Source organism: Alosa alosa, chromosome 9 (genome assembly GCF_017589495.1).
Source record: "Alosa alosa isolate M-15738 ecotype Scorff River chromosome 9, AALO_Geno_1.1, whole genome shotgun sequence".
Taxonomy (NCBI): Eukaryota; Metazoa; Chordata; class Actinopteri; order Clupeiformes; family Clupeidae; genus Alosa; species Alosa alosa.
The window spans coordinates 5,805,293-5,818,187 of NC_063197.1; the positions used below are offsets into that span (position 1 = coordinate 5,805,293).

Genomic DNA, 12,895 nt, shown 5'->3' on the forward strand with positions numbered 1-12,895 from the left:
AGACAATGGGGTTTGTAGGCAGGAGGATTTGCATGATGGGGTTCTATATGATGCCTTGTACCAGATCAGCATATGGGAGGAATGCAGAGGTGTGGCTGACTGCACACACTACGGGATGGGAAGGGCTGAGCCCACTGAGGAGCACTATGGGTTATGCACCCCAACAGAGTGATACTGCAACCTCTGCACTCCCAGGAGCATCTCGAGGACATGAGCAACTTATTTAGTGGGATTCTACAAACTAAGAGAAAATGGAAACTATTTTCAAGGTTGTTAAAGACCATTTACCTTCAGTTCCCATCTGTATCTTTGGACTGCCAAGCAAATCTTAAGAGGGCTTCACTGGCTTCACTATTCATGGCACCTTTCTCTGCTGAGATGCTGCAGATGTTGGCATACCTGAACAAGAAAAGATGAACAATTTTCAGTGACTCTCCATTGAACTCATATAATCGTCTGTATGCTTTTCCCCCCTGAAATGAACTAAAACATCCCAATGTGATCTGGGTTTCATTTGTTTCCAATGCTGTTTTTTCCCTCTCAATGTACTCAAAGAGAGACTCTTGTTTGCCCCCCAAAACAAATGTCTATTGGAATTTCAGGGCTGGCTTGTACAATCAGAGGATTTTCGCATACAGACGGAGCCTATGACAAAGTAGCGCTCTCGCACAGAAAGAGTGGCCTTGTGTCTATCTCGGCGACACAGCTGCCATTAGTCCCTCCCGCAAGTTTATTACAGACGGGGGTCCTTAATGAATGGCCGCCGCTGTGCTACAGTACTGTCACAATTACACAACTTATCTCCTTCCACAACGCAAGATCCTGCAGATCAACTGCAAGGCATTGCCATCATAATCCCCTCCTTCATAAAGGGCTCTTGGTTGTGCGGATGGCAGTGGGGAGGGGTGGTGGTTGTGGTGGGTGTATGGCCAGTCCCACAATGCACTGCCTTGAAGATCCATCAATGCGTTTCAACCCGCATTGCTCTGGAGCCAGTTAGAGAATGGTGGACTTTAAGGGCTTGTCTGAAGAGGACCTTGAGAGAGGCACTAGTATGTGAGCATCGGGCATCAGCCATTAAACAAGTTGAAGCATCAACTAAAGTTCACGCATAGCAAAGTTAATTGCAATACGTAGTTTATGTCAAGTTGTACAGTAGGTTCAACATCACTTAATGTGATTGTGTGTTTGGGATGTCTGTGCCACCTGCCCATTCATTTCCTGGTCATTACGCTCCAAATAAAACAGGTTATTACACATATAACAAATTCCCAACACTCTGAAAGATAAAGTCCAGCCAATTCTCTGGCTTGGTCATTGTCTTCCAACTGTCAGTAAAGCATTTGTCAATTGATTTGTCTCACTTCCTCAACAAAACATGATGAAGATTTATGAGCATATGCTATATTTGTCTAGCTTTGCGCTGCTATAGATTACAGGTGTACTTTACATTTAATATCCTATATGAAACTAGTCCAACACTCATATGCCTCTTTTCAACGTCTATGAGACTAAGGATTTATGACTGGTTCCTGGAGCTGCTGTGTGTCTTGAACAGCACATTAACAGTAACCACTTTTGCTGTGCTGGAACTCTCTGTGTGTAATCCTGATTTGCAAGGAAAAACACGAAAGGCTTTGGCATGTCACCGCCACAGTATTAAACAAATAAAGGTGTGCATCTAGTTTGAATGGCCCTCTAATTCTCTTACCATTTCAACCCCAGGTATGAGAAATTAATAAGTGGCACGTACATGTTTCAGACATGTGGGATCCAATTTCCAGCTGTGAAGCCTTATCACCTGTCTTCTTAATGCTCAAATCCTGCACTGGAAATGTTAATAAAGCACTCACTTTTCTAATTGCACCATAACCGTAAAACCCATGTTATACCAAATATGTTCTATTAGTGCCAGTGATTGAAAACAAAGGCATCTGTTTACAACTAGCCCACCTTGAGCCTTTGGCACACAAATTATTCTATTAAGACTTTAATGAGCTAAATTGATGACGCATTGTTGAACGAAACCATTTCTCAGGCAACAATGCACTGAAAAAACAAATGGTTGTATTTCCATCAACAAAAACATAATTAAAAAAACTCATAGCAATGTTTTTTTCTTTCTTTATTAAAGGGAGAGTCGGGTGGTTGGTTGGGGGAGCTGAACCAGCAGAGTGTGGTGCTCTGGGCGCGGGGCTCTGGCCTGGTGTGCTTGTCGGTCTGGCTGTGTGAAAGGAGGGCTGTGTCCCTGGCTGTGTCCCTGTGTGGATTTGGGCTCCTCTTTTGTTGTCCTGCGTGCTGACATCACACACTGCTGATGGCCCAAAATCCCCCCATTCCCCAGCACCAGCACTTTTGAAACAAAACTGCCATGGTACTGATGAGTAATGCCAACTTGCCAAAAATACCTCATTAATCATCATCACACGAGTACTCACACACACGCACACACACAGACACACACACACACACACACACACACACACACACACACACACACACACACACAATGGTAGTAGCGCAAACACAACACAACACGCACAGACAGACACAGGCAATGACACACATTAAGTTAAGGCATCTCAACATACAAAAACTTCAACATAAACACATAACCATTCACACAACCACATTTATACATGCACATATATATATATATATATATATATATATATATATATATATATATATATACACATATAAAAAGAGGGAAACCATTGAATGCTGTTAAACATTTAATTGGTAACAAATACAACAAAGTCATCTACTTTGTACAAGGTCAAATGCTTCCCAGTCAGAGTTACAAAGTCGTGAGGTAGAAAATAGATGGCTTTCTTTGTGTTTGTTACCAACTAAATGTCTAATACCATTCAACAGTGTGGTCTTAATGTTTCCTATCTATGTATAAAAGATCATTTCAAAATGTATTTCTGTATATGCTGATTGGCATTGAAACTATTATGAATGCTGTTGTTGAGAATAACCACCGGTGCATAAATGATCACAGTTGACAAGTAGAACGACAGATCATGTTGACTTGTTTGTTTCTCCTTGCTCAAATGTCTGATACAAACAGGAACTAAAACATTTTGCTTCAGCAGAGAGAGAGAGAGAGAGAGAGAGAGAGAGAGAGAGCAGGAAGTAAAGAAGAGGGAAGTTACTTGTTGATAAAAGAGGAGTGGATGTTGGAGTACTCTAAGTGGATTTCTGTGGACTAGTCCGACTGAACTGCAATCTGCCGAGAGCAGTTTTCACCTCCACACATTGCCTGGGGAAATATTTGCATAGGAGCACAGTCACTGACCACCTTTAGCCCAGAGAAGTGTTGACAGAGGAGAGGTTGAGAAATGCAGAATAGGCAAGCCTAATGGAGTTTATGGAAAACACTGATGATGTGACCAGGCTATGGGACTGATCTATGTCATTAGTTTGGGTGGGCAAACACAGCCACACCCACATACCCTCTCAACATACACATATACACACGAGCACAGACACACACACATACACATATACACACGTGCACAGACACACACATACACATATACACACGAGCACAGACACACACATACACATATACACACGAGCACAGACACACACATATACACACGAGCACAGACACACACACATATACACACGAGCACAGACACACACATACACATATACACACGAGCACAGACACACACATACACATATACACACGAGCACAGACACACACACATATACACACGAGCACAGACACACACATATACACACGAGCACAGACACACACATACCCTCTCAACATACACATATACACACGAGCACAGACACACACATACACATATACACACGAGCACAGACACACACATACACATATACACACGAGCACAGACACACACATACCCTCTCAACACACACATATACACACGTGCACAGACACACACATACACATATACACACGAGCACAGACACACACATATACACACGAGCACAGACACACACATACCCTCTCAACATACACATATACACACGAGCACAGACACACACATACCCTCTCAACATACACATATACACACACGACACAGACACACACATACACATATACACACGAGCACAGACACACACATACCCTCTCAACATACACATATACACACGAGCACAGACACACACATATACACACGTGCACAGACACACACATACCCTCTCAACATACACATATACACACGAGCACAGACACCCACATACACATATACACACAGCACAGACAACATACACATACCCTCTCAACATACACATATACACACGAGCACAGACACACACATACCCTCTCAACATACACATATACACACGAGCACAGACACACATACCCTCTCAACATACACATATACACACGAGCACAGACACACACATACACATATACACACGAGCACAGACACACACATACCCTCTCAACATACACATATACACACGAGCACAGACACACACATACCCTCTCAACATACACATATACACACGAGCACAGACACACACATACCCTCTCAACATACACATATACACACGAGCACAGCCACACCCACATACCCTCTCAACATACACATATACACACGAGCACAGACACACACATACCCTCTCAACATACACATATACACACGAGCACAGACACACACATACCCTCTCAACATACACATATACACACGAGCACAGACACACACATACCCTCTCAACATACACATATACACACGTGCACAGACACACACATACCCTCTCAACATACACATATACACACACGAGCACAGACACACACATACCCTCTCAACATACACATATACACACACGAGCACAGACACACACATACCCTCTCAACATACACATATACACACGAGCACAGACACACACATACCCTCTCAACATACACATATACACACGAGCACAGACACACACATACCCTCTCAACATACACATATACACACGAGCACAGACACACACATACCCTCTCAACATACACATATACACACGAGCACAGACACACACATACACACACACTGCAGAAATTGACTACAAATACAAAATATTGATACTTAAAACTCATGCCGACTTTAGTAACATCCCATAATGGCATGACGTGTAAATCTTGCCCATATCCCAGCTCAGGGCGTACCTCGTAAGGCAGACCTGCCACACACATTTAACAACAGACTATTATGGCCCCACTTGATGAGTGTGTGTTTTGGGTGTGTATTATCTGTGCCTGGCGGTTGGTGTAATGGAGTGGGCTGGAGAGCATGTTCGGCGCGGTGCTCTCCCCTTTCCCCAGGGGGCCGTGACAGCACAGGCTCAGCACCAGCTCTCAGGAGCCGCACGGAAACGCCACTCAAAACGCAATCAAACACAATCAGAGACAATCCACTGGAGCGGACACTCTGGACTCTCTCTCTCTCTCTCTCTCTCACACGCACACACAGAGGCACTGACAACACAAACACTCTCTCTCTCATACACTCTCACACACACCAACGCATGCTCACACAAGCCGAATCGCACTCACTTTCACACTCACACACGGAAAATGCCCAGCATCAGCTTTTAAACATGAAACAAATGGGATCACTGTCAAGCTGAAGAGACTGGGCTGGCCTTTGTTCACCACCCCCCCTTAACCCCTACCACCACACACACACACACACACACACACACACACACACACACACACACACTCCCACACACTCCCTCTTTCACATACACAAGACTCGCAAAAAACAAAGTTGACATGCACTGCACTGGATACAGGCACACTTTAGCGGCACTGCACATGAGGTTCATCTCTCCCCCAACGCATGTGTCATTTAAGGCGCCACTCTGTGTTTTTACCAACCATCCTTTTGGGCCATCCAAGGACCTTTCAGTGGAGCCCATCCTTGCACTGACACTGGTCTAAACGTCTTACATTCAGCCACAGCCACAAAGACATTTCCTGCAGTCTGTGTCTAAAGACCCGACGTGAAAATGAGAGGAGGGGAAGGGGACCTTGAGACGCCTCCTGCTGAATGGACCACTGACAGACTGAACTAATGCCGATGCATTGATCTGATCAGCGAAGTACGCTCAAGGATTGCTACCTCGTGTTGGCCTCTTGTGAGAAGAAAACAATGCAAAAAATATGCCTGAAGGTTAAGTTTTGAATGTTTCTTTTCTGCTCTGGATTTTATACGGCCTGATTCAACAATGCTATACACCAAAATACAATCGTGCCATTGAGTTTTCAATGTTTTTTTTTTTTGCTGTGCTTTTTATTTAAACTGATTCAAGAGTACGCTACACACAAATACACATGTGCAATTAATTTCCATCACTTTTGTCAAATGTTCGTATTTCAGGGCTGTACAAAAGACACATTTCAAAACTCTTTTGTCCACAACTCCATGTCTACACATATGAACTTCCCTATTACATTATCACATCATAAAAATGTTGTCAGTTTCCAATATCAGATGTAAATGCCTTTCCTATGTATGAAAGGGCCATGGTTGTGATCATAGTTATGGCAGGTTCCTCTTCTGACATAGAACACACAATTCAAATGGAATACAGAATGCCGTCACCCCAGGACTCCATGTTGTCACTTGTGGTTGGACAGATTCTGTCCTGATGAAAACTAGACCATGTCAACCGGATGTTGGATCACGTACTACAGAGGTACAAGTCTGCTAATAAAAGTGAGGTGAATTTCTCTGTGAATGTCAAGTAGAGTGACCACTTTACCTTCTCTGATGTAAACTAATTGGATATTGCCAACAATATGTGCTTCACGCACTTGCTTCATGTGATTATTTTAGTCTTGATGAACATAGGGTCAGCAATTTCAGTCTGTGATCCACTTCTGTAAATATGTGATAAAGGAATAAAACACAGTGCTGAATAAAGTGTAAGGTTGACTCACTTTGCATCAAACATGCCTGTAGAAACTTTCAGACCTAAAATGTTTGATTACATCCAGTCACCACTGACTGCCTAGAGACATCCTTCTGAGTCAGACTAGGCAACCACATCCTCTAGTTCCTGGATGGCAAATGCATTCATCCCCTCTCCTCTTTGGCCATTGTAAAAAAAAACTATTAAATAGGCTTTTAATGACCTCTTCTAGTACACACACACACACACACACACACACACAAATCACTGCTGAACCCCATCTCCTCCTCCCCACCCCCCACTTCTCAGTGCACTTGGGGGAAATCTGTCATTGCTAGCTAAATTCTCACCCAGGTTGTCAACCGTGCCTCTGCTAGACAGGGTCACAGGGTTAAAATCGATTTCACAGGCCACCTGGAGTGCCTAGGCCGCAAACTGACTCAAAAAATTTATATCAGACTTGGAATTGCCTACCACCCAGGGCTAGGCCGGGGCTACCACTCACACACACAAAAAGTCCCAGGCCCAACAGAAGTTGGCACAGGCAGCGGCTGAAGTTGTTGACCCCGCAAGCTGACCTCTTCAAACTTCAACTGAATTGTTCTGGCAGTTACCACGGTGACAAGGCACTCTAAGCTTATCCTACTTACTCCAAAGAAGCGGAGCAGCAACCGCAATAATCTACTGAGCAAAAATGCAAATGTTGCATCCTCTTTTTTTCTCTTTTGCCACAAACTGTAAAATTCTCTTCATGCCATCAATACAAATTGCTAAATAAGATTGAAAACACAGAATCATTATAGACCTATTTACTTCTAGATGGGAAGATCTCAAAGTTTCAAACACAATCTTCACTTTTTTATTCAGCTTGAAAGTGTCTGTAGTTGTCATTTCATTTTTAACTAGTGGTTTTGTGGTTCCCTGAATACAACAGACTACTGAATTACAGCCTGCACATATAGGCAAATGATCAAACAAATCATAAATATGATAAACCCTGGAGCCAAAACAATAAGCTCCCTAGGGCACTGTCAGTATTCTTAGAAGAAGAGAGTAGGCTATTTAAGATCGACAGTGATAACAGAAGATGACAAATAATCAATAATGTCTTGTGTTCATTTTCCCACCGATAAATACCAACACTGTCCAACTACTATCTGGCTCCACATTGGTCATCTGTCATTTTAACCTGAGGATGCACAGTGCATTCGCACATGTACAGATATGAGTCTTCGTCCAATAAACAACAGTGTGCGCCTCTAGTATACAGATGCACGATAAATAATACCTTTTATGGCGCAAAAGCTCTACACTGAGTGCACACTTAAGCTATAGAGGCACTTGTCAAATGATGATGGACTGACTATGATTGTTGGGTACATGCGTGTGCCAAAAGATGTTAATAGGTTTGATGTCCCATTCAACAGTGCGCAAAACGCCATAAATGACCTCCGGTGTCATATAATCAATACAAGAGGTCCAGCTGTCACGGATCTCTGTCGTTCCCTCAGGGAATGATAACTTGACTTGGCATCTTGCCAGTTTCGTAGCTCCAGCACAAGCTATGTAACATTTAGACCGAGACGTGAAGAGAAAAAAAAAACGTCGGTGTCCATCGTAATCACCGTGTTTCATTGTAATGATGATGCGAAGTGACAGTGTATTCTCAAACTAAACAAACAGTATTGGCACTTTTGGAAATCAAAAGAAATTATCAAACTATAGTTACAACACACATTTCAACACGCAAATTAAATATTCCGATAAAAAATAACACATAGATGACTGTCAGAAAACAGCTGAGTTGCAGTGGTAAAACTGAGATTAGAAATGTCATTAATTTATTTTTAATAGCGACTACAGTCATTCTATGGTGTATTTGGTAATGAAAGGTTTAGCGCATAGACAGTTGAAATCTCATCCTGCGACTCGCCTCGCTTTTCTGAGGGAGATGTCATTTCGCTGTGGGGACACAATGACGAGCCCAGGAGTGGCGGGGCTCTGATCTCCACGATAGGGAGATAGCCACCTGATTAAAATGGAACGCTTGTTCCCCTCAGTCACTCGATCGGCGTGTGAACTCCGCTTATTTACAATCAGATGCACTGAGTGGCGCACAGAATGGCATATAGTTTTAACCTGCTACGTCCTTCACATTAGCAACTCTTCCAGTGACGCCCCCACACACACACACACACACAGGCACCTAAATGATTATCTGATTATTATTATCATTATTAATAATAGTATTACACTTATTAGACGTATTAGGTTACTCATATCGAACCTATTTCTGCTGTTGTTTCAAATAATTGAATTATAGGGTGAGTGACTGGCGGCATTGTTGAACAAACTTCTGAAGTTTTAAAGACCGTAATTTCCTATCTTGCGCATTTCAATTGTCTTATTTTGCCAGTCAAATGATTGTTACTTGTTTTCCGCAAAGATTCGTTAACTTGTGTTTGAAATGAACGAAATCTGGTGCACAATGATCAACATGTTCATACATTATGGGGGTGAACGTAAAGGCGCTTAATACGGTAGTGCGGTGGTTCCAAGACTTTGCTCTCCTCAAACATGTGTCGCATTTGAACCAGTGCTTTCCATCCCTAACAGGAGAACGCTTAGGTCTCTAGAGAAGGCAGTGAAAGAAAGCCCTTTTTACATTCCAACACAGTCTCTAACGGAGGGACAGGGGCCATTCAAAGACTGGAGACCCACTGACCGCTCTAGAGTATTAATTAGTCTGATGCCTGGCGCAAATGTATGACTTCCTCAGGTCTGGCTGTAGTGATAGAACCAGGGAGGAGTTGATGAATATAATTTACTGTTGGAGTGAAATCATGCGTGTAATTGACTATATTTAACACAAGCATTTTGAATGATCAACGGTTAAGCCTGCACAGTCATTCAGGGTTTTCTCTCTTTTCACATTGTTAATCAGAATTTGGGAAGGAAAGGCATGCACCACAGGTGAAATGCTGTCCCATTTGTGGTATTCCTAAATGGTTCAAGACGATGCGGCACAAGACATTCGTACAGGAGGCGTTCAATAACCTCCGCATTATGGCAGAAAGAACTGAGATTAAGCTGAGTAATGATTGGGCGTTTATTCAGGTTCAAATTCAACCTCATGAACGATTCTACAGAATCACTGGCGTTTTAAAGGCCATTAAATTTTGCGCATTTGTTGGGGGGTCTTGTACAACGGTAGGCTACGTTATTATTTTTAAAGAATGGCACAAGTTTGGTATACATAAACAAAACAAATGGGCTATATTACATCCAGCTGTGAGGAGAGCTTATTTTTGACAAATTAGTTGGTTTGTCAACAAGCCCACGCGTTCGGCGAGAAGCCCTTAAACTTCCATTCAGAGGAGTAGGGGCTCGCCCAGAGAAATATAAAGAGCCGTTGTGGGGCCCATTCAGTGTCCAGACAAACTTTTCTAAACCCTTTATTCTAAAAGCATACAAAAGCCAATCGCATTTAACAGAGGGGTGCAACAAGCTGCCGCCTGTCTGCAACGCAGTGATGATAAATATTCCCCCAGTATATAATCTCAGCTTCATGTTTGATAACAATGCTAACTTCAGTTGCCATACACTCGCCAGTTATATCCGCAAGGTCTCACTTGACACAATTCCCACCGATTGTTCGGACGTTTGATACAACCTCAAAACAATTAATAATGGTTGGGTAATAGTTCTAATTTTGGCATTTGCATGTCTTGCTAAATAGGGCAACCCAGATGCTTATAACGCCATTAATCAACATTAATGGTATGTACAAGCGAAGCCTGAAATTGGGAGGAATGGGGAGAACAAAGGGATCTGCTGTTGGGGAGCTCTGCGCGGAGCTGTCTAGAAAGGGTTGCCTAATGACAGCCCCTAATAGCCAAAGCGATTGCTGGGAAACGAAGAAAGAAAGTTCACAGCCTGTATGCTGATGATTTCCCCATGCAAATCTGTGTCATACACATCATCCTTAAAATGCCCATGGAATTAACTATGTGGTGATGTCTAATAATGACACGATTAGGGCTATGAGACAAACAATATTATAGTTTTAAAAAATATTGCGAGGACCTTTTAAACTTTATTACAATAACACATGTAATTGATCACTCTCTTGTTGTGTTCAGTACATTTTGTGACTCCATTTTCTTGACACTTAACTGATGTTAAGTGAAAGTTTGTGAACTTCTATAGCTTTCTCATAGATGTCCTGGTGTCACCGCAGAAAAGAGTGACAGCATGGTTTTCCCTTGGGGCACGGCACGACACACAAAATCACAACGTTGCCAATGCACTCCTAAAGCAACACACCAATCCGGGTTCGGCCCTCACATCTGAAGGACGAGGTGTAAAATACACCTGTGCAGCACCACTTTCTCTGAGGGAGAGACTGGCCCCGTGTCCAGAATTCAATATCAGATGTGTTTACTGTCTCCTTGTGTACATCATATTAACTTTTTAGGCCTATGATTTTTGGCAACTCTTTGCATACAAAAGACACTGTAGCCTAGCTGTATTTGAAACGGACCAAAACCATTATGATTTTGTGTTGTTTTGTTTAGGCTTTATACAACCAAATTAAATCATGTTACAAAACAAAAGCTAGCTGGCCACACCATTGAAGCGTACAAAAAATCACAGGCTACTTAAAAATGAAAGGATGATTAACTCGAACAGGCCCAAATGTTCTACTGAAATAATGGGTTTCCATTTCGGTTGGCAAGCCGGACAAAGGCTTTACTTCAAACTTTGCATCCGTGCAGCACAACGACGTTTGTCTGGAAGTACCCCCCTCCTGCTCCTTCCCCATCCCCACCTCCCCTCTACACACACCCGTGCAGCCCCCACCCCTGTGCTCCCCTCTCCGTTTAGCTCCCAGGCTATGCCACTGGTCCATTAAAAGCAAGCTTGATCTGCATCGCTCTGAACACCCCTGCTGACTGAACCGCTGCATCAAAGCATATATTGTTCCAAGCATGGGGTGGACTTTGTGGTAACGCAGAAACACTTGGGCCTGTACTCCACCTTGTTACAGCACCGCAACAACAGATGCGTAAATGAGCACAATGCGCGCCGTTCTCACGCGCGCTGCACCCAAGACGCCGTGCAATCAGCGTCAAGTGAAAATACAGAGGTTTCACTCCCAGCTGATATAACAGCAGGCGCCTTCGAGATCGACTATGCGGTTGGCCTTTCTAAAAATCTGCGAGTCCATAATGTGCTTTGATTCAAAGTAGAGGGAGGTGAAAGTAAAACACTGCGAGGAAAAAGAAGAGAAATATGACTATATTTCCATCTGTCAGTACAAGTCAGCTGTAAAAAAGTCTATCAAATCCAGATTTGTACAGCAGATTACAAGTAGGCTAAACATACCACGACACTAGTATATCCAGTCAGTAAATATCCCTCCAAGCAATGTATTTCAGCAGTCATCTGCTCCAGATTCCAAGTCTTTGCTGCTCACTCTCAGTAGCCAGCTCCTAAAATCTCCACAATTAGATCTGCATTGTTCCGTCCGAACAACACTGCTTAGAAAGAAAAGGTCTTCACTGTCGGAGCCAATCCAGCGAAGCGTTTGACGTTATTAAATAAGAAAGAGTTGGTGATTTACATTGTTGTTCGAAAAGGGGGCCAATTACCCACTGTTACAGCACTATTAAGAACGTATTAACTCGAATTAGTAATAGGACAATGTGTAGCCTATATATGTAAGTTCAAAATGACACTAACAGCACAGGTAGATAGATTTTCGTCCTTTTAAATATTGCGTTTACACTGGTAAACTTAGCCTAGGTCTATGGCAATAAGAAGGAGATGTAAAAAAAAATAACCATGAAATATTCATAAAGGTGTCCCCATCTCATGACATCATGATTAGTTGTTTTTCTGCTTTCTTAATTTTACTTCTTGAGTGAAAACTGAAGGTCGTAGGCATACACTACATTTTACAGGCATTACTTCAGAAATTTGAACTGTCTCGGGTTTTCTT

At 42.7% G+C, this 12,895-nt stretch overlaps 1 long non-coding RNA gene across 3 annotated transcripts in view; it reads right to left on the reverse strand.

The window, feature by feature from the left end:
* Positions 1-12,895, reverse strand: part of LOC125300080 — a 99,433-nt gene that overhangs the window by 5,663 nt on the left and 80,875 nt on the right. For all 3 annotated transcript variants that reach the window (XR_007194507.1, XR_007194508.1, XR_007194509.1), the window contains one exon: positions 289-399. This is a non-coding gene — a long non-coding RNA (uncharacterized LOC125300080). The remainder of the gene's footprint in view (positions 1-288; positions 400-12,895) is intronic.